The 19,483-nt window shown below is 33.9% G+C and overlaps 1 pseudogene; it reads left to right on the forward strand.

Moving 5' to 3' along the window:
• Positions 1–18,214, forward strand: part of LOC101715766 (monocarboxylate transporter 10 pseudogene) — a 65,588-nt pseudogene extending 47,374 nt beyond the window's left edge.
• Positions 18,215–19,483: the final 1,269 nt, after the last annotated feature.

Here is a 19,483-nt window from a genome sequence, read left to right on the forward strand (position 1 = left end):
AATTATGATTCATTTTCAGATAGCTCAAGGAAACAAAAAACTAAATTCCATCTTCAGGACCCAAGAATAGGTCTTATAATTAGAAAAAAATAATTTTCTGATTCAAAAAGAGAACGTGTGCTAAGAAATATTTAGTAATTAATAATTAACTATCAAAAGTAAATTAAATTAGTCTGTCCATGTAAATTTTCTCAAATCCAAATCTTTCTTTCCATCTCCCTGAAAACAATATATTCATTAATGCCATTGTCAGCTTTTGCTAAATTTCTGTAGCACCTGTAAATTTGATTTACATGAAATTTGTTTCCTCCTTAAAATCCATTCTTCTTCTATATCCAGAAGGAACATTACAAAGCATGGAATCTAAGCATATTTTCACCTGCATAAAACTTCAGTGATCTCTTCCTGTTTAGAATGAAGTGCAAACAGTATAACACAGAGCTGGATTGTGCCTAAGTAAATTTTCAAATTCATTTCTCATGTTTGTCTCCAAAAATGCTGACATACTTTTAGTACCTCTAATGCACTGCACTCTCAAAAATATTTAGGCTTTGATTTTATCATATACTTTGGTTTGACAACCACAATATTTACTGGAATAATAACTAACAAGAACTGGGTCTCATAAGACTATTTGAAATTTGAATGAAAGAATGACTTTCTTATAATTTTGATTTAAAAGGAATATACAGCTTCAAATTTTCATCTGAATTATATTTGACAGGCTAAGCTTGAGATGCTACTTTTTTTCCTCATTGTATGTTTCAAATTTAAACGGAAATTTGAAACTATCAAAGCAAACTTAAGACATTAAAATAGTTCCTAACTTTTAATCAGCTGAAGTGATCTGATAAAATTAATCTAGGCCTTAAATACTCTGTATTGGAAGGGAAAATTCATTTATATCACTAGTGAATTGTGAGTGTCTAATTGGTTTAATTGCCGGTGAAGAATATAAAGATTATTCCAGTTTTATTGTGTAACCAGGAAGTCCAGACAGTTGTGGGCTGGGGTCCCCAGGTCAGAAATACAGGAGATCTAAAATATAGGTGCTCTACTCCCAGTTTTAAGAAGTGTTGTCTCGCAGAAGCAATACTGAAGATTACAGACCATCTTAGAATGGCTCCCTGTGCGATAGCTTGAGTTTGATGATAGTATGAAATGCAACATAGTCCCTTAGACAGCAATTTCAATTCCAGGCTGCACATGGCAAATGTACATGGCTTGGCAAATCCAAGCCAAGACAGTGGACTTCTGTATTGAATTACATCTTATCAACATTATCGATAATCCAATACTGTTTGCACTGCCTCTTCTGCCCTCTGTTCGGTTATAACCAGCAATCAAGGAAATACATGGTAATTATGCAAAATCCATGGAGTTTAATCTCATTTAATTATTTATTCACACACACAATTTCTGTTTCTTTTTTCTACTATTAGTACATGTTTGAAATATATAATACTTACATTTATTTTGGAGAATTGGTACATATGCATATCACATCTCGATCATTTTTACTAAATAATTGAAAAACCATAAATTTCCCCATCATTTTGATACAAAAAAGTAAATTCTATTTTTACATACCAGATTTTAGAAATCTCTACCTGGTGTACTTTTAACCACAAATCTACAAAAACCACAGTAAAACATAAAACCAAAAATCTAAGTGGACCACTAGTCAAAGCTACTTGTTACATTTTTTATTCTTTTCTTTTTTTTTTTTTGGTACTGGGGATCGAACTCGGGTCCTTGCGCTTGTGCAGCAGGCAGCAAAACCACTGAGCTAAATCCCCAGCCCAACTTTTTATTCTTAAGTAACATGAAATTTCAACTGAATCTCACTCCATCATATCTAATTAACATGCTGTCTAAAATTATAATTGAATATGCACATATGTATACACAAGAGTGTTGATTGAGCAGTATATAGGTAATTTTAAATTTTTAAACAATCTATAGGAAAATTAATAGATATCCTTCTATGTATATGAAGATACTGATATTAATATTTGTATTAACCAATACAAGAGTCACAGTTTGGAAGATGATTTATGCTGTTAGAAAAATATAGTAGAACAAATTTATTTTAATAAAGATTATAAATATGATCCATATAAGCATACCAGAACATTTTAACATTAATAGAAGAACTAGAGAAAGGCGACTATCAGAGCGATAACAGCAATATTGCAAAGGAAAGTAAGTTATAATATCTCTATTTTACTCTCTATGGTCCTTTATCATCTTAATTTTAGGCACAATAATGTATTTATGTTTCACTTGGGCAATTAGAAAAATAAAATATGTAAATTTAGATCACCACACGTTCTATTTCTCCAATTCATGTGGTAAATAGAAGCAGGTTTCACATTATGCTTAAGTATAAACTTTGGCAGGCAACACTGTATGAGTTTTAGGTACATTATTTTAGTTCCACAGTCCAACTTATTATTTTCCATTTAGCCTAGGAATAGCACAGTAAATAAGATCCAGCATGATTAAACCCCAAGTAACAGTATTGAAATCAATGACTACACAGTGATTTGACATTTTATACATGTCAATTTTAGTAAATGGATACGTTATGACATTCTATATAGTAGCTTTATCATTATAAATTTAACTATGATAGAAATCTGGAACAATCTTTAACTTATGTGAGATGTGACACTCATTAAAGAGTATATTTCTTTTTCACAATAAACCACAAGAAAATTCATTATACACACAGTAGTATTTTTTAAATACTGGAATCAAAATAATAGGTGTGAAGAGAAAAGTAATAAATAAAATCTCAAATTACTAGGGTTCCCAGAATAGAGCAATCTTGTAAAGGACTAACTGCATTATTAAAAGATAACTACAGGGGCTGAGTTCAGTGGTGCCGCCACCTGCCTCACAAGTTCAAAGTCCCAAGTTTGATCCCCAGTACAAGAAAAAGATAACTACATTCCATGAAAGCATAAAGAACACAAATGTTAAATTAATTTTATCTTGCTGATGCTTTTTTGTCTACCTCAAATTCATTTTGAGTATTAGGCACCCAGGACAGTACATTTATGTTTTGAAGTTAAACCACAGTCCAATTTTTTAATGCAACTACAAACTTCATTTTGGGGCAAATAGTTCATATGCTTTGTTTGTTTGTAGTGTTCTATTGACATTAAGGCTCGTGTTTATTTGCCAGACTGGATAAATCCAAAAAAAAAAAAAAATTTTAAGGAAAAAAAAAGTGTTCTGAAGTGAACACAGGATACTAGCAAAGGATTAATTTGGAGCAGTTGGCACCTGAAACTAAAATTAAAACTTCAATAAAATATACTTGTCATACATGTAACTGCCGTATTTTCTCATCTAAAAATGATTAAAATTTGAGGAAATGCCAATACGTATTTTTGACATTCCTTTCTGTTATCTGGTAGAAAATGAGTGCAAAACAGTTACTTTCAGTTCTCTCTTTTCTGTCATCATATTTCTATGCTGAGGGTTGTTTAAATGAACATACTAAATTCATCTTCGGGCAATCACCACAAAAATGACTAAGTACTGAATATAGCCCAAAGCAAACCTGATTCATCACATTCTTTTAAAACTGCCAGAAAGGCATGGTTTAGAATGAATTTGTGACTTTCTCAACCATGACTTTACTTAAGAAATGGGAAATTCAGGGAAAGAAAGGAGGTGGAATGTGAACTGTATGGTGCCAAGTTAATTTTTTTTCCATCATTATATCATGTGACATGTAATGAGTTCCAAAAAGATAGTAGTATTGAATCACTACTTCTTGAAGAAAAGAATTATGAAACCAATTTGGCCACAACAGTTATAAAATAAGTTGGAGGATGACTTCATTTGTCCAGGTCATATTAATGATAAAATGGTGAAACTACCAGCCACAGCTACTGAAAAGTTATTCAAGGGTAACATCAAAGGTGATTAGTTACTTAATTATTTTAATTCATGAAAGTTTTTAAAAGGCTTGAAAATTACTCAATGTCTCTCAATGGGTTAATGAATGGAGATAGAGCTATCATATAGTCAATTATTAGTAATATTATCTTAATTTATTGGTATGTATTAGAATGAGAACATTGTGAATTAAAGATCCATGTCTTTAGAAATTAAGATGTTAAAGAAAAGCACATATCCATGATAATTGTTGAGGACAATAAAGTAAGGCAAACTTTTTTCAAGGGACTATGGGGTGGGGTGGTGATTGGTGTAGGGTGTCTTTTGGTGAAGGAGAGAATTGGACTCTGCTCTAAATACAGCTAGATAAGGGAGAATTCATGGCCAATCAGAAGAATAGGAGTAGTAGAAACACAAAAGTACTATAGACTGAATGTTTGTGCATCCCCAAAACTCATATGTTGAAATCTTAATACAGATATGATGATATTCATCAGTATAGGACAATCTTTTAGGAGGTAACTGGGTTATGAGGATGAAGATCTCATAAATGGGATTAGTGCCCTTTCTCACCATAAAGGGCTACAGGAAGATGGGCTGGCCATCCATGAACAAAGAAGTAGGACCATGCTGACATCAACTCTTCAAAGGCCTTGATATTGGATTTTCTAGATTCCAAAATTATAAGTAATAAATGTTGGTTATTTAAGCAGTCCTGTTCATGATATTCCATTATAGCAGCCTAAATGGACTAAGACAAGCATCAGAGGATAATCTAGCTAAATAATCCTAACAATTCTTACCTACCAGCATGCTAGGGTGACCAGACACTGCCTGCAGGTTGATGGAGGATGAGGAACTTGATTAAATATCAAATGTGACCAAATATTTAAGGAAAAAGGCACTTGCTAAACTGATGTGGAAGGATTCTTACTAAAACTGGAGTTTATAAGAACATGCAATGACAGTTTAGGAGAAATTTTAGGAACCTGCCTAAACATTGATAAAGAAAGAATTTGTGTTAAAGTCAGGGTGTTTCAAAAAACTTTAATGTAGGACTGAAAATGCAAACTAGAAATTTGAAATAATGTGTCTTATAAACTATAATGCATTATGCATGTGTAATTTGACATTACTGCAAGCATAGGAAGATTATTTATATTGGCCAATGTGATTTTTTTTTACTAGTGATGAGGTCTGAATCCAGGGCCATGAATATGCTAGGTAGGCACTCTAACACTGGGCCATAGCTCCTGACTGAGCAGTGTAAACATTTTCAGAAAAGAACTGACTAGTCTACACTGAAACCAAATGGCTCATTTTATTCACTAGAAGACTAAAAATAATGTTTATACTGGTGATTTTTGGCTTTTCAAATTACTATTCTCTCTCTTATGACTCATTCTGTTGATCCTGGGAATATTCCAGAATAGATATCACTTTGGGATGACAATTAATTGCTTTCTATGGCCTCTCATGTAGAAAATGACTTTTAAGAAGTTGTTGAAGGAATGGCAGATGGCAGCAAGTCTCCATAGTGACAAATGAGTAAAACGAATTCTCAAAATAAGTATTTAAAAAAAAATTTTTTTTTTTTTTTGGTACCAGGGATTGCACTCAGGACCTTGCGCTTGCAAGGCAGGTGGTGGCACCACTGAGCTAAATCCCTGGCCCCAATAAGTATTTACATTTGTTTAGTATTTTGAGTCTCCAAGTTTCTTCTCTAGTATCAGAAATCATATTGGTGGGTCGGGGATTTAGCCCAGTGGTTCCATCGCCTGCCTCGCAAGCACAAGGACCCGAGTTTGATCCCCGGTACCAAAGAAAAAGAAATCATATTGTTGAAGAAGAATAATACTATAAAGGTAAATAATTCAAGTAATCAACAGCACTAGGATATAATACCTTAATTTAAATCTCTACTCACATTTTCTCTCTGTCTCTCTGCCTCTCTCTTTTTCTCTCTCTTCTCTTCCCCCACCTCACCCACAGAATTTAAGTATTTCACCTGATATTGCTAATTTAAACTTCCCAAACATAATTTCAATGACTTGATGTCTGTATTGATTTTCTCTCTTTTTACTGTGAGCTATTTTTATGGATGCATACTAGTATTTCACAAAGAATGTAGCCTTTATTTGCCTAAATAAATAATTTACAATATTTTCACAGTTTACAGTGAATGAATGAATGTTTACAATATTTTCACAGTTTATTGGAAATCCAATAACCTACTTTCGTTAAACTCAAATTTCTCCCTAAATATTTACAATTCTATTTAAACTACTTTGGAACATTTTTACATTTACAGAATATGACTTTTTCTCAAATATGTGTATTATGTTTCCTACAACATGAGTTGATTTTTCATCTCTTTATACTATTATTAATGGACTGAATTTCATGAATCTAATATTTCTAATTTATCATATTGTTCAAGATTCGTGGGGTTTGTAACCTTACTAAGATATATTCAGTATATCAGTGTTTCTAATCTCCATTTCTTTTTTGATATTTTAAGGCAGGGTCCTGCTATATAGTTGAGGCTGGCCTTGAATGCACTATGTATTCCAGGTTGGCCTCAAACTTGCAGCAATCTTCCTGCCTCAGCCTCCCTAGTGCTGGGCCTACAGCCATGTGCACTACCAAACTCAGTCTACATTTTTAAGGTTCACTGTTCACATTGGAATTAATAAAATCTTGTATGAAAAATAATTTTTAAATTAAGGTAAAATTAACATAAAAAGAAATGCTTAGATAAGTGTACAATTAGATGAATTTTGGTAATATTATATAAAATATCTTTTGAGGTATAGAACATTTTCATAGCTCTAGGAAGCTCATAGATTTGTTCTTTGAATCCCTGCTCTCCAGAGATAGTGTGCCAATTTGCAGTAACATGAGTTAATATTTTCCTGTTTGTGAATAACCTCTTTTCAGGTTTATAATTTGCAAATATATTCTCTCATTCTTTAGATTATCTCCTCACACTAATTGTTTCCTGTGCTGAACCAAAACTGTTAGTTGATGAAACTTTATTTGGCCTCTTTTGCTCTTGCTTTCTATGATTTTGGTATCTTGTCCAAAAAAAGTTTGTCCATTCCAATGTCCTGAAGCATTTCCTCTTATGTATTCTGCTAGTAGTGTTACTGTTTTAAATTATAATGCTCAGTTTTAATGTGTGCTAAGATGATTTTTCTTAACTAGTGAGAATTAAGGAGCTTGTTTTATCCTTTTGCATGTTTGTATCTACTTTTCCCAACAAAGTTTATTGAAAACACTCTACTTTCTGCAATGCATGTTCTCAGCATCTTTGTTGAAAAATCACATGGTTGTAGGCTCATAAGTTTACTTGTAGTTTCTCTATTCTCTTCTATTGCTCTACATATCTATTTTTATGTCAGTACCAAGCTGATAACTATAGCCTTGAGCTGCATTGTGAAATCAATTAGTGTAATGCCTTCTACTTTGTTCTTTTGATTAAAATTGCTTTGGCTATCTATAATTTTATACAAATTTTAGGATGTCATTGATATTTTGATACGCAATGCATTTAACCTGTAGGCTTCTTTTAGTATGGCCATTTTAACAAGATTAATTTTTCCAATCCACAGACATGGGATATCTTTCTTTTCTTTCTTCTTCTTTTGTTTTTTTTTGGGGGGATGTTCTCTTTAATTGCTTTCATCAATGTATTATAATTTTTCTTGAAGGGAATTTTTACCTCTTTGGTTGAATTCCATCATAGATTATTTATCATTTTTTGTAAGTATTGTAATTGGAAGTGTTTTCTTAGCTTTTATTTCAGATAACTTCTATTGGCTTATAGAAATGTAATTGATTTTACACATGAATTTTTAATATTGTGACACACTGCTAAATACATTTATTTGCTCTAATAGTCTTTTGTTGAAGTACGTGAGATTTTCTATATATAAAAGTATGCCATCCGCAAAGAGTTATATATTTGACTTCTCTTTTCCAATTTGAGTGCCCTTTATTTTGGGGGGGTTTTTTTGCTCTATCTGGGATTTCCTGTACTATGTTGAATATAAGTGGACATTCTTTTCTTAACCTAAATCTTAGAAAGAAAGCTTTGTATTTACCCATTGAGTAGAATGTTAGCTGTTAGCTTGTTATGAATGCCCTGCTTATGTTAAGGTACGTTCCTTCTGTACTTGATTTTATCCACATTTTTATAATGAAGGGATGTTGAATTTTATCAAATGCACTTTTTGCATCTGTTGAGATGAACGTATGGTTTTGTCATTTTCTCTTTGGTGTGATAATGCTTTAGTATCCTGATTATTGATTTATGTATGTTGAGTCAGATTTGTACACATGGGAAAAATCCTTTAATCATAATGAATAAACTTTTATTTTCGGTTCTGGGGATCAAACTCAGGACGTTGGGCTTGCAAGGCAGGTGTGGCGCCATGGAGCTAAATCCCCAAGCCTGAATAAACTTTTAAATGTGCTGTTGAAATTGGTTTGCTAAGATATTGTTGAGGACCTTTGTGCTTATATCCATTAAGGATATTGGGTTGAACTTTTCTCTTTTAGTTATCTTCTTGTCTGGTTTTGTTATGCAGATAAAGTTGGCTTTGTAGAATGAACTTTGAAGAATTTCCTTCCCTTCAATATTTTTTGAAGTAATTTAATAAGAAATGCTACAAAATCCTCTTTAAATTTTTGGTAAAACTCAGTAGTGAAGTGTTCTGCTTCTGAAGTTTTCTCTTATGAGAGATTTTATTATAGTTTCTACCTTGCTACTTGTTATTTTTGTGCTGAAATTATACAATCCTTTATGATTCACTTTGTAAAATCTTAATTTGTTCATTTCACCTAGATTATTAAATTTTGCTGTACATTTGTTCATTATAAACTCTAATGATCGTTTATATTTCTGTGGTGTTTGTTACAGTGGTTCCTTTCTTATCTCTCATTTTATTCATTTAATATTATCTGTTTCTTTTTTAAAAATTAATTGTATTGGTACATTTTAGGTATACAATATAATGACTTTCATCATTGGAAATTTGCACCTTTACATAATCTCTCTTGGTTCTTATTTTTCGCCCTTCCCCTGCCTCCCTTCAACCCCTCCATCCCTCGCTATTTACAAAGACTTTGTTTCCATTTTTTCATTTTCTCATATTAATTCTATTACCTTCTTTCCTTTCCCCTACCCCTCCCTCTTCCCCTTCCCCTTTGCCTCTTTTGTTCCTATTTCACATTGTGTATTATACATTTTAGTTCTTATATACACTTTTAGTTTCTCACACCAGAGAAACTATTTGGTATTTATATGTGTGTTCTATTTATTTCACTTAAGACTATCACCTCAATGTGCATCCATTTAGCTATAAATGTCTCTAATTTTTCATTTTTTATGGCTGAGTGGTCCTCCATTTTATAAAAAGACCACATTTTCTTTATCTAGTCTCCAGTTGATGGGCAATTGGGCTGCTTCCAAGTTTTAGTTATTAAAAATTATGCTGCTATGAACATGGTATATGCACATATATCACTGTGGTATGATTCTTTTAATTCTTTGGGGAACATAGCCAGCAGGGAAATAGCTGCTGGAAGTAGGGCTTGAAATACATTGCTCCAAGCTCTTCTTGCCCTGAGGGTTTGTGTTGAGAAGTCTGCTGTCATTCTGATAGGCTTTCCTTTGTATGTGACTTGTTTCTTTTCTCTAACTGCTTGTAGAATTTTGTTCTTCTGTTGGGTTTCTGGAATTCTAATTATTATATGCCTATGTGTAGATTTTTTTTGATCAAGACTAGCTGGAGTCCTATATGCCTCACTTATCTGTATGTCAAGTTCTTTTCCCCTCCTTGGGAAGTTTTCTGCCATCACTTCTGTGAACAGTTTTTTTTATGTCATCTGCACTCTCTCCTCTTTCTTCATTGACTCCAATCAGTCTTATGTTATTCTTCTTTGCATCATCTAGCCGCTTCTGGATTGATTTCACATGTTCCCTTACAGTTTTAAAGCAATTTTTCTTTTCATGGTCACTAATTGCAATCTTATCTTCTATATGTGAAATTCTGTCCTCACATTGGCTCATTCTGCTGTGTAAACTTTTAATGGAGATTTTAATCTCCTGAAAATCTGTTTTCATCTGTTTTATGGATTCCATTTGTTTCTTATGTTGGGATTCCGTCATGTACCTCAGCTCCTCTTTTTTTCAGCTGTGTGCCTCTAGATTTATTAATTATGTCTTGCACTATGGGCACAATCTCTGCTGTTATGTGAGAAATTATTTCTGATTTCATTTTTTCCAGATTCTCTTTCATTGCCAGTTCAGGGAGTCCATGTGCTTGAGTTTCAGATTGTTCCATCTCGTTGCCCTTTAGGTTTGCTTTAGGTGATCTGGAAATATGGTTTTGAGACTTGTTTATTTGTCTTCTCATTTCAACAATGGGGTGGGGGAGGATGTGTGCTGCTGGCACCCATGTGGTTCACCCCCTTGGCACTGGGTATGGTGGTATGGCATCCAGAAGGTTCACCCCAGAGAAGCAAATTTAATTCATCTCTGACCAGTAATCTCAGTGGAAGACCTCCAAAATCTTATTTCTGTTTCTTAACATGTCTCACTAATGGTTTGCTACTACTGTTTATCTATTGGAAGAACCAGATCTTCATTGATCTTTTGTAATTTTAAATCATTATTTCTTTTATTTTTATTATAATATTTAGTATTTGTTTCCTTCTAGAGTTTGTCACCTTCTATGTTTGTTTGTTCTTATCTTTAAATTTCTTGGAAATGCAGCTATAGCTTAGCTGAGAACTTTCTGCTCTGTGTGTACGTGTATGTGTGTGTATTTATTGCTACAGACTTTCCGCCTAATAGATTTTCATTTATTTCAATAAATGTTTTAATTTTCTTCTTGATTTCTTCCTTCACCTTTTGAATATTCAAAAATATGATGTTTCAAATATTGTTTATGATATATATATTATTAATACATATATATTTCCAAGTGTTTTTTTTTATTTCTAGGTATATTTCATTTTGGTAAGAAAAGATACTTGAGATTTCATTTTATTGAGACTTGTTTTGTGGTATATCATATGCTCTTACCTGGAGAAATGCTATCTGCTCATGAGAACCACAAAAATTCTTCAGCTGTTAGAAACGGACAGATATCTAAGTCCACTAAGTAGTATTTAATTTAGTTCTGCCTCTTTGTTGATTTACTCTCTTCAAGAAGTGTCCATTGCAAAAATGAGATGATAAAGCCCCCTATTAGCATTGTTCTGGTGTCACTGTCTCCCTGTTTCCTCCTAGCAGCATAGCTGTCACAGTTAAGTACATGATCTACATTATTATCAAAACCCTTTAGTCATATACACAAATTTTCATCCATGTCTTTCAATACTATTCAGTTTAGTCAAGAATATGAATTCAAAGCTGGGTGTAGTGGTTCATGCCTATAATCTCAGCACTCAAGGAGGCTGAGGCAAGAGGATGCAAGTTCAAGCCTAGCTTAAGCAATTTAGCAACTTAGCACAACACTGTCTCAAAATAAAAAATAAAAAAGCTCAGTACAGAAAGGATGAGTTCAGTGTCCAGTACAACAACAGCAACAACAACAGGAACAACAAAAAGTGTATGAATTCAATCACTATTCATTCCATTAGCTAACCCCTGATCAACATTTCCATTGTGTGTGTGAAAAGAGAAAAATCTTAGTGAATGTTAACAGCAAAACAAATCTATAGAACTTTGTTTACACAAGGCTTTTAAAATTATGCTTATTAACATATACACACTAAATTTTTGCATCTTTTAAATAACTGTGTGAGAAAAATCTATGAAGACACCACTGGAGAAGAAACAGGAAGCTATAATCAAAATCTGGATATACATTAGTTTTTCAAGATCATGCATTATGTATTTTTATTTTCAATGACTAATTAAATCATACATAGTAAGGAAGAAGATTTAAAATGGAGAATCATAGGTAAATATTTTAAAATCAGAATCCACTAAAATATATATTGTCAGGAACAATTCTACATAATTTTCAGAAAGAATCATTATACAATTAAATTATGATTAGACCTAGTCTTCCCGTATACAGGCTGGCAATGACATATCAAAACATAACTCCATTTTGCCTCTGGTCACAGCTGAGACCTCAATGGTCTGGTAATGCTGTGATGCTCAAGGGCAAGATTATATCAGCTGAAGAAATTCGGGGTCTTTGAAAACCAAGCGGAAAGGTCTCACCTGGGGAGGGACAAATTCCTTATCATCTTAATGCATCATACCTGCTGCTGTAAGACCATCTTTGCCCATCTTACTGTCCTAATCAATATAATATTCTCATAAGTATAAGATCTTCTGGTTTTAGGATTACCACCACCCTCTGAAACATCTGATACTTCCTCCAATTGTAAGATCTTTGTTAATTTAGGATTATCACTGCCCTGTAAGTTGTCTGTTACTTCCTATGAACTGAATAAATAGTGGCAAGCTCTGGTGCCTTTGTCTTTGCTCACCAGAGCAGCACTGATCAGGTCAGATCCCAGCTTCTTCTGCAAGTTTAGTTTCCTATCTTAATTCTTCAATATGCCTTGTGTTGTCATGGGTCATAGGAGACCAGGATCCACTACAGGGGTTCTGGTAATGTCCCTTTTCCTTGTTCCCTACAATATATCATTCATTTATTCATGTAAAAAACTTCTTTGAGTCTTCTGGAACTGTGGTAGACTCCAGGATGATATTCTATGAAAGTATGGCTACTCTACTGAGTTATTCTGGGGGGTGAACTCTGAAGTCATATCTTTAATTAAAAGATACAAGAATTCCATTATATTTATATAGAAAATAATATAACTGAAAATATGTTACCATGTGATTTTCAACCTCTTCATATGGCTTTATACTCATTCTTAAAATAAAAAGTAAAAGAGCAAAACACAGAAACAATATAAGGGAACTTATCGAAACCTGGGTGTTCATTTAATCTAACTTCTCAACTTCAAATACTGTAGAATTTATCTAGTCTGTCTATTCTGTTATAGGCTATTGAACTATTCTTAGTACTAATTAATATACAATTTAAAGGGCTAACAAATTATTCTACAGGTGTACAAGTCCTATATTTTGTTGTTGATGTTTTTGTTTTGTTATGTTTTATTTTGTTTTATGAGACAGACTTGCTTTATAGTCCAGGCTGGTCTTGAACTCACTATGCAGCTCAGGCTAGCCTCAAACTCAAGGTGTGTTTCTCTTGCCTCAGCTTCCTGAGTGCTGGCATTACAGGTGTGCACCATCACATCCAGCTTCTACAAGTCCTATTTAGAATCTGTTTTTCATTAAAGCTCAAAGACGAGGTCTGTGTGTATATCCTGAATAGGTACTCAGGTCACAGTTAAACTTGAAGTTTCTCCAATAAAATAAGTTGTATTATATATCTTACATATGCATATACTAGTACATATTTTATTCACATATGTTTTATATTTAGAAACTGTGGAGTGGATTTTAACTATTGAATAAGTTGGATGTGAATTAGCATACTTGAGATTGTATCAAGACCACTTAGTATGATTTATACTTTCACAAATAATATTTATTCTTGGCAGGCAGCTGAAGCATGCAAATATGCAGTTTTAAAGCATGGGAGCACTGGTACCAATCCTGTACAGTACCTCACTCTGTACTGATACCTTAGAAAGTCAGTCAACTTGTTTGAGCCTATGGTGGTGTTGTTGTTTTATCAGAACCAGGAAGGTGATGACCCTCTTTTCAAGGCATCTGTTCTGTAGTAGAGGTGACAAGATTTATCCCCACATGGGTATCAGGTGATTGTTCTCCCTGAGTTTTGGTTATGATGTTTAATTGTACTTGGAATATATCCTTTGGCCTTTTATTCATTGTCTGCACTCTGGTAGAGTTTTTCTTGCTGGATCATTAGCATCTTGAACTTAGATGTTGTTGATGCCAAGTTTTTCCAGATTGTTCATATGTTGCACAGACAGTGTTGTAAATTCCCGTGGACCAACCATCAGCTCCACTTGGGAAACCTGAAATCTTTTGGCTGTCTCCTGCTAAGCCTGCGGCTCTTCAGATGCAGTAATTTTCTCCACATGGGGGACTCAAGAACATTCCATTCTTTTCTTTCTGCAGAGAATCTGCAAACTACTAAGGTTTTGCTCAGGTATATCTACTCAGTACTCTCCACAGCTATAGTCACTCTATATAAATGTGACATATTATATTTAAGACAAAGTTGACTGTAAGCCATTTCTGGAAATCTTGAAATCTTTCAAAACACTACAATTTGCCACTTAACCCCAAAATTTATCTGTATATTTTTACCATTTACTATTTTAGTAGGTTATTCTTTTCAATTTTATAAAAACTAAAACAATATAATAAAATCAAATAATAAGAGAATAACAGTAGTTATTACACTGTATATATCTTCAATGTAATTAACCATTATGTGACATAAACCAAAACAGTTCTTATAAAGAAAGAAACAAACAGATAACACAAACTTTCTTTTCAATGAAATACGATATACAATTAGTATGGTATAAATGCCTTTCACTTGAAAAGTAGCAAAATCTATGAATCTAATTTTGTGTCATTATATTTCTTGTTCCCTTAGGCCTTTGCCACAAAACTACTGTAAAGCAAAAGTGTCCTTTGTAGCACTCCTATTAATCTGGTTATTATTATTGTATAACTGAATTTTAAGAATTTCAAAAAATATTCTCTCTCTCTGAAATTTCAAGACTTTTGCTAAAGTAGAAACAAAAATTGTGTGAGAACCAAAACTAAAGAAAGACATTTCATCTTAGCATGATTTTCCTTTCTTTTCTCCATGAGGCTAAGCCTTAGCCTAGTGGCCTTATCTCAACAGAAAATGGTACAGACAAGGAGAAAAAAATTACTTGAATGGAAAATAATTTAGATGCTTTTTAAAATGCTCCCTAACTATATTTTCAAAGTACACACTATCTGGCATTATGAATGTCTAATAAAATTAAGTCAAAATTATTATTGGATATAATTATTATATATAAAACCATGCATACATCAAAACATGTATATTTGTTACACTATTTTATATGATTAACTGAGTTTAGATATAATGTTTCAAATTGTGTTTACAGAAAGTAGTCATTGTCATATTTGTTAATACTGTATTTTCCTGAGAAGCAGTTAGTTTTTAAGGTTTCCCTTGATCAAAACTGAGGATATAAAATCCATATTGGATTGACATCCATATGTGTGACTATAGAAAAATATTACTTTCCATAAAAACAGCATGGTACTGGAAAAGAAATAGACCCGAGGATCAGTGGAATAGATTAGAAGATGCAGAAACAATTTCAGACATACTCAGCCATCTCATCTTTGACAAAGGAGCCAACCACCCTTATTGGAGGAAAGATACCCTATTTAAGAAATGGTGTTGGAAAAACTGGATTTCAACCTGCCACAAAAAAGATTAAAACTAGATCCATACCTACCACCATGCATTAAACTAAGATCAAAGTGGATTAAAGATCTAAATATTAAGACAGAAACACTAAACTTACTGGAAGATAAGTTAGGTAGAACTCTTGAAGATATTGGCATAGGAAAAGACTTTATGAACAAAACCCCAGTAGCAGAGGAACTAGCAGAAAGAATCAACAACTGGGATTTCATCTTATTAAAAAGCGTCTGCACTGCAAGAGAAACCACCAACAGAGCTAACAGACAACCTACAATGTGGGAAAAAATTTTTAGCAGCTGTACCTCAGACAAGAGACTACTATCTAGAAGATATAAAGAACTGAAAAAAAATCAGACCCCCCAAATTTAAAGACCCAATTCAAAAATGAACATCTGAAATGAACAGACATTTCTCAGACAAAGAGGTAAAAGCAGAAAATAAACATATGAAAAAATGTTCAACATCACTGGTCATTCGAGAGATGCAGATGAAAACAATGCTGAGATTCCACCTCACCCCAGAAAGAGTGGCTGCTATCAAGAAATCAACCAATAACAAATGCTGGTGGGGGTGTGGGGAAAGAGGAACCCTCTTTCACTGCTGGTGGGAGTGCAGGCTGGTGCAACCACTGTGGAAATCAGTGTGGAGATACCTCAAAGAACTAGGGTTGGAGGTGCCATTTGACCCAGCTTTTCCCCTACTGGGTATCTTCCCAAAAGATTTAAAAGAATCGTACCACAGTGATATATATGCACCCATATTTATAGCAGCACAGTTTGTAATGGCTAAAGCTTGGAAACAGCCCAAGTGCCCATCAACTGGAAACTGAATAAAGAAGATATATTTTTTTTTTATAAAATGGAGCACTACTCAGCCATAAAGAAGGAGAAACTAGAGTCATTTATAGCTAAATGGGTGCATATTGAGGCCATAGTCTTAAGTGAAATAAATAGGACACACATGTGTAAATACGGAATAGTTTCTCTAGTGTGAGAAACTGAAAGTGTAAATGAGGATTAAAAGGATTAATAACAAATAATTGATAATTTGAAATAGGAAAAGGTCCAAAGGGGTAGGGGTGATCAGAGGGGATGGGGAAAGGAAAGAAGGGAAAGGAAAAATCATGAGAAAAGAAAAAAAATGCAAATGAAGTTTATGTAAATAGGGAAGGGTGGAGGGTGTGAAGGGTGCACAGGTAATGGGGGGGGAATGAAAACCAAGATACATCATGTACAGGTACAAGCACTCAATGATAAATGTAAATGTAATGTATACCTAAAATGTACCAGTAAAAGAATTTAAGGGAAAAAAAATATATTACTTTCCACTGTGAAAAAAGAATGAACTAGGAACAAAGGCTAATTCTTGGCCTTAAAGTTTCATGTTGGGTCTACAAATAGACAAATTTGGATACCTCAAGGATTTTGATTGTGCTGCACAAAAAGTTGTCTTTAGTTTTTAAATATCATTTTAAATCAATTTAATAAACTATCCCGTCTTGTTCTGTGGAGGTTTTGGAATATTTTACAAGGAACTTAAAGAATTGAATGCTTTTTCTCAACCATATACTTGTGTATATATGTATGTAAGTATATTTAATATATGTGTATATAGAGTCATACTTAAGGAGACTATATTTAAATTTCATGTAAATGTATCAAAATTTTGAAAAAAGCTTTTATGTTTTCTCAGATATTCTTCTGGAATTTCAATAAGGCATTTCTGTAGACATAACATTATACATTATCAGGGAATTTCTTCTTTATTTTCTAAAAAGTTATGTGCCTATTTATTGCAAGGATCTGACCTACAAAGGTAGCGAAAATATTTTCCTTTCTCCAAAGTATAACCTACTGGATCAAAAATATCTTAAAAATCCAGGAGCAGCCTGCCGCCACCGTGCAGGGGACTGGCAAGGCGCTGCTGCCCGGCCCCGCGGCCATGAGGGATGCTGTGCTGCCTGGCCCAGGCCCTCAGATGACCCCGAGGCGGCTCCTGAAAAGGTGGAGGTGGAGCTGGTGGGGCCAGAACCCTGGGCGCCCCCCACCCCCCCACAGGGCAACTGGGGCTGGCTAGTGATGCTGGCGGACATGTGATGCAACTGTTGGTGTTCTGCTTCCAGAACACCTGCAGGGTGCTCTTCATGTCCATGCTCCAGACTTTCCGGTCCAAGGACAATGACAAGATGATCTTCAAGACAGCATGGGTAAGCTCTCTGTCCATGGGGATGATTTTCCTTGCCCTTTAGTCAGTGTCTTCACAGACATATTTGGCTGTCGCAAAACAGCTGTTGTGGGTGCTGCTGTGGGATTCATTGGACTCATGTCCAATTCTTTTGTAAGATCCATCAAGCGTTTGTACCTTACCTATGGAATTATATTTGCCTGTGGCTGCTCCTTTGCATACCAGCCCTCACTGGTCATTTTGGGACACTATTTCAAGAAGCACCTTGGGCTTGTAAATGGCATTGTCACCCCTGAGAGCAGTCTGTTCACAATTTTGTTCCCTTTGCATTTAAGGGTTCTGATTGACAGCACAGGCCTCTTTAATACACTGAGGGTCCTCTGCATCTTCATGTTTGTTCTCATTCTCACTGGCTTTACTTACCAACCTCTTGATTCCAGGGCCAAAGACAAAGAGAGTGAAAGCAGCAGATTCTCTTTTTTTTCCAGGAAAAAATTCAGTCCTCCAAAAAAGTTTTCAATTTTGCCATCTTCAAGGTGACAGCTTGTGCAATGTGGGCAGTTGGAATACCACTTGCACTTTTTGGATACTTTGTACCTTGCGTTCACTTGGTGAGTATGCATCTTTGGCTCTTCTGGTAATAGATACTATCATTTCATGCTAGAAAATTCCTTAGAAGAACAAGATAGATCAGGTTGAAGTTGGCCTCAGACATTATTCTGGTTGTAATTTGGGGACTGTTGAAATTTTAGGTCTCCCAAGACAAGTTCAGCTCATCCATCAGACTATCAAGCAGTGTCTGTCTCATGGAGTGCTTCAGTACTTTAAAAATTCCAGACCCCGACAAACAAAAACAATTTAAAAAGGAAAACTGAAATCTTGAAACAAATGATATCAGTATAAAGCATTTGATAGGTCACTTTTTCTAGAAGGGACTTCATAATCATAATCAGAGACAAAGCTAGTGTAATGATTTTGCTAACAGTAATAAATTGTTGTTCAACAAAAGGATATAGAAATTAGATAGTTGCCCCCCTCCGCAAGCCAATGGCCTTGACAAACAGAGGCATTGCATCTACTCATTAGACACTTCTGGGAAAATGGGAACTTTATACAGAAGAGTAGTTGAGAAATGTTAAGCAAGTTATAAATGAGGCATGCGAGCTGAGTTTTTGTTAGAAATTGGGATTTCAAGTACTTAAGCAGTTTATATTATTTCTGTTTCAAAGGCAAAACTCAGTCTCTTTATCTGAAACAAGAATAAGCCATTGTTAAAATGTTTGCCTTTGCAAAATTTGCTCAAAAGTGTTCATTGTGTTTCTTTTTTCATACTGTTTGTGGCTGAACATATATTTACAGTTCAACATAGATGACAAATGATAAAGATGACCAAAAATTTTTTTTAAATCACTAAAGGATAAGTACTATATTGGAATCATGTAGGAAAGACTGGCTGGCAAGAAAAGCTATATGAATGAGATTTGTCATTTATTTGTAATAAAGACACCATCATTAAAATTTATATAAATGCATGTAAAATAAAATTCATCAATTCCAAGCATACAAGTTTCCAAATTTTTTGATAAGTATTTCTAGTAGTATAAGTGATACTGACAGCATGACACAGAATATTTATAACCCTTCAAAGGACCCCCATGGGTCTATGCAGCCAATTCTTACCCTCAACACTGAAAATCTTTCAACTGCTATTAATCGCAATAATTTTTCCTTTTCTATAATGTCATATAAATGGAATATTATAGTATGTTATGCTTTGTGATTGGCTTCTTTTACTTAGTAAAATGCTTTTGGATTTATCTATGTAGTTTCCTATATTAGTTCACTTCTTTTTATTTCTGAGAAGTCTTCCATCCTGTGGATATATCTACATAGATTTATATTTTCAAAAG

The sequence above is a fragment of the Heterocephalus glaber genome, unplaced genomic scaffold (genome assembly GCF_053883595.1).
Source record: "Heterocephalus glaber isolate CG9 unplaced genomic scaffold, H.glaber_assembly_v1.0 deba00001553, whole genome shotgun sequence".
Lineage (NCBI taxonomy): Eukaryota > Metazoa > Chordata > Mammalia > Rodentia > Bathyergidae > Heterocephalus > Heterocephalus glaber.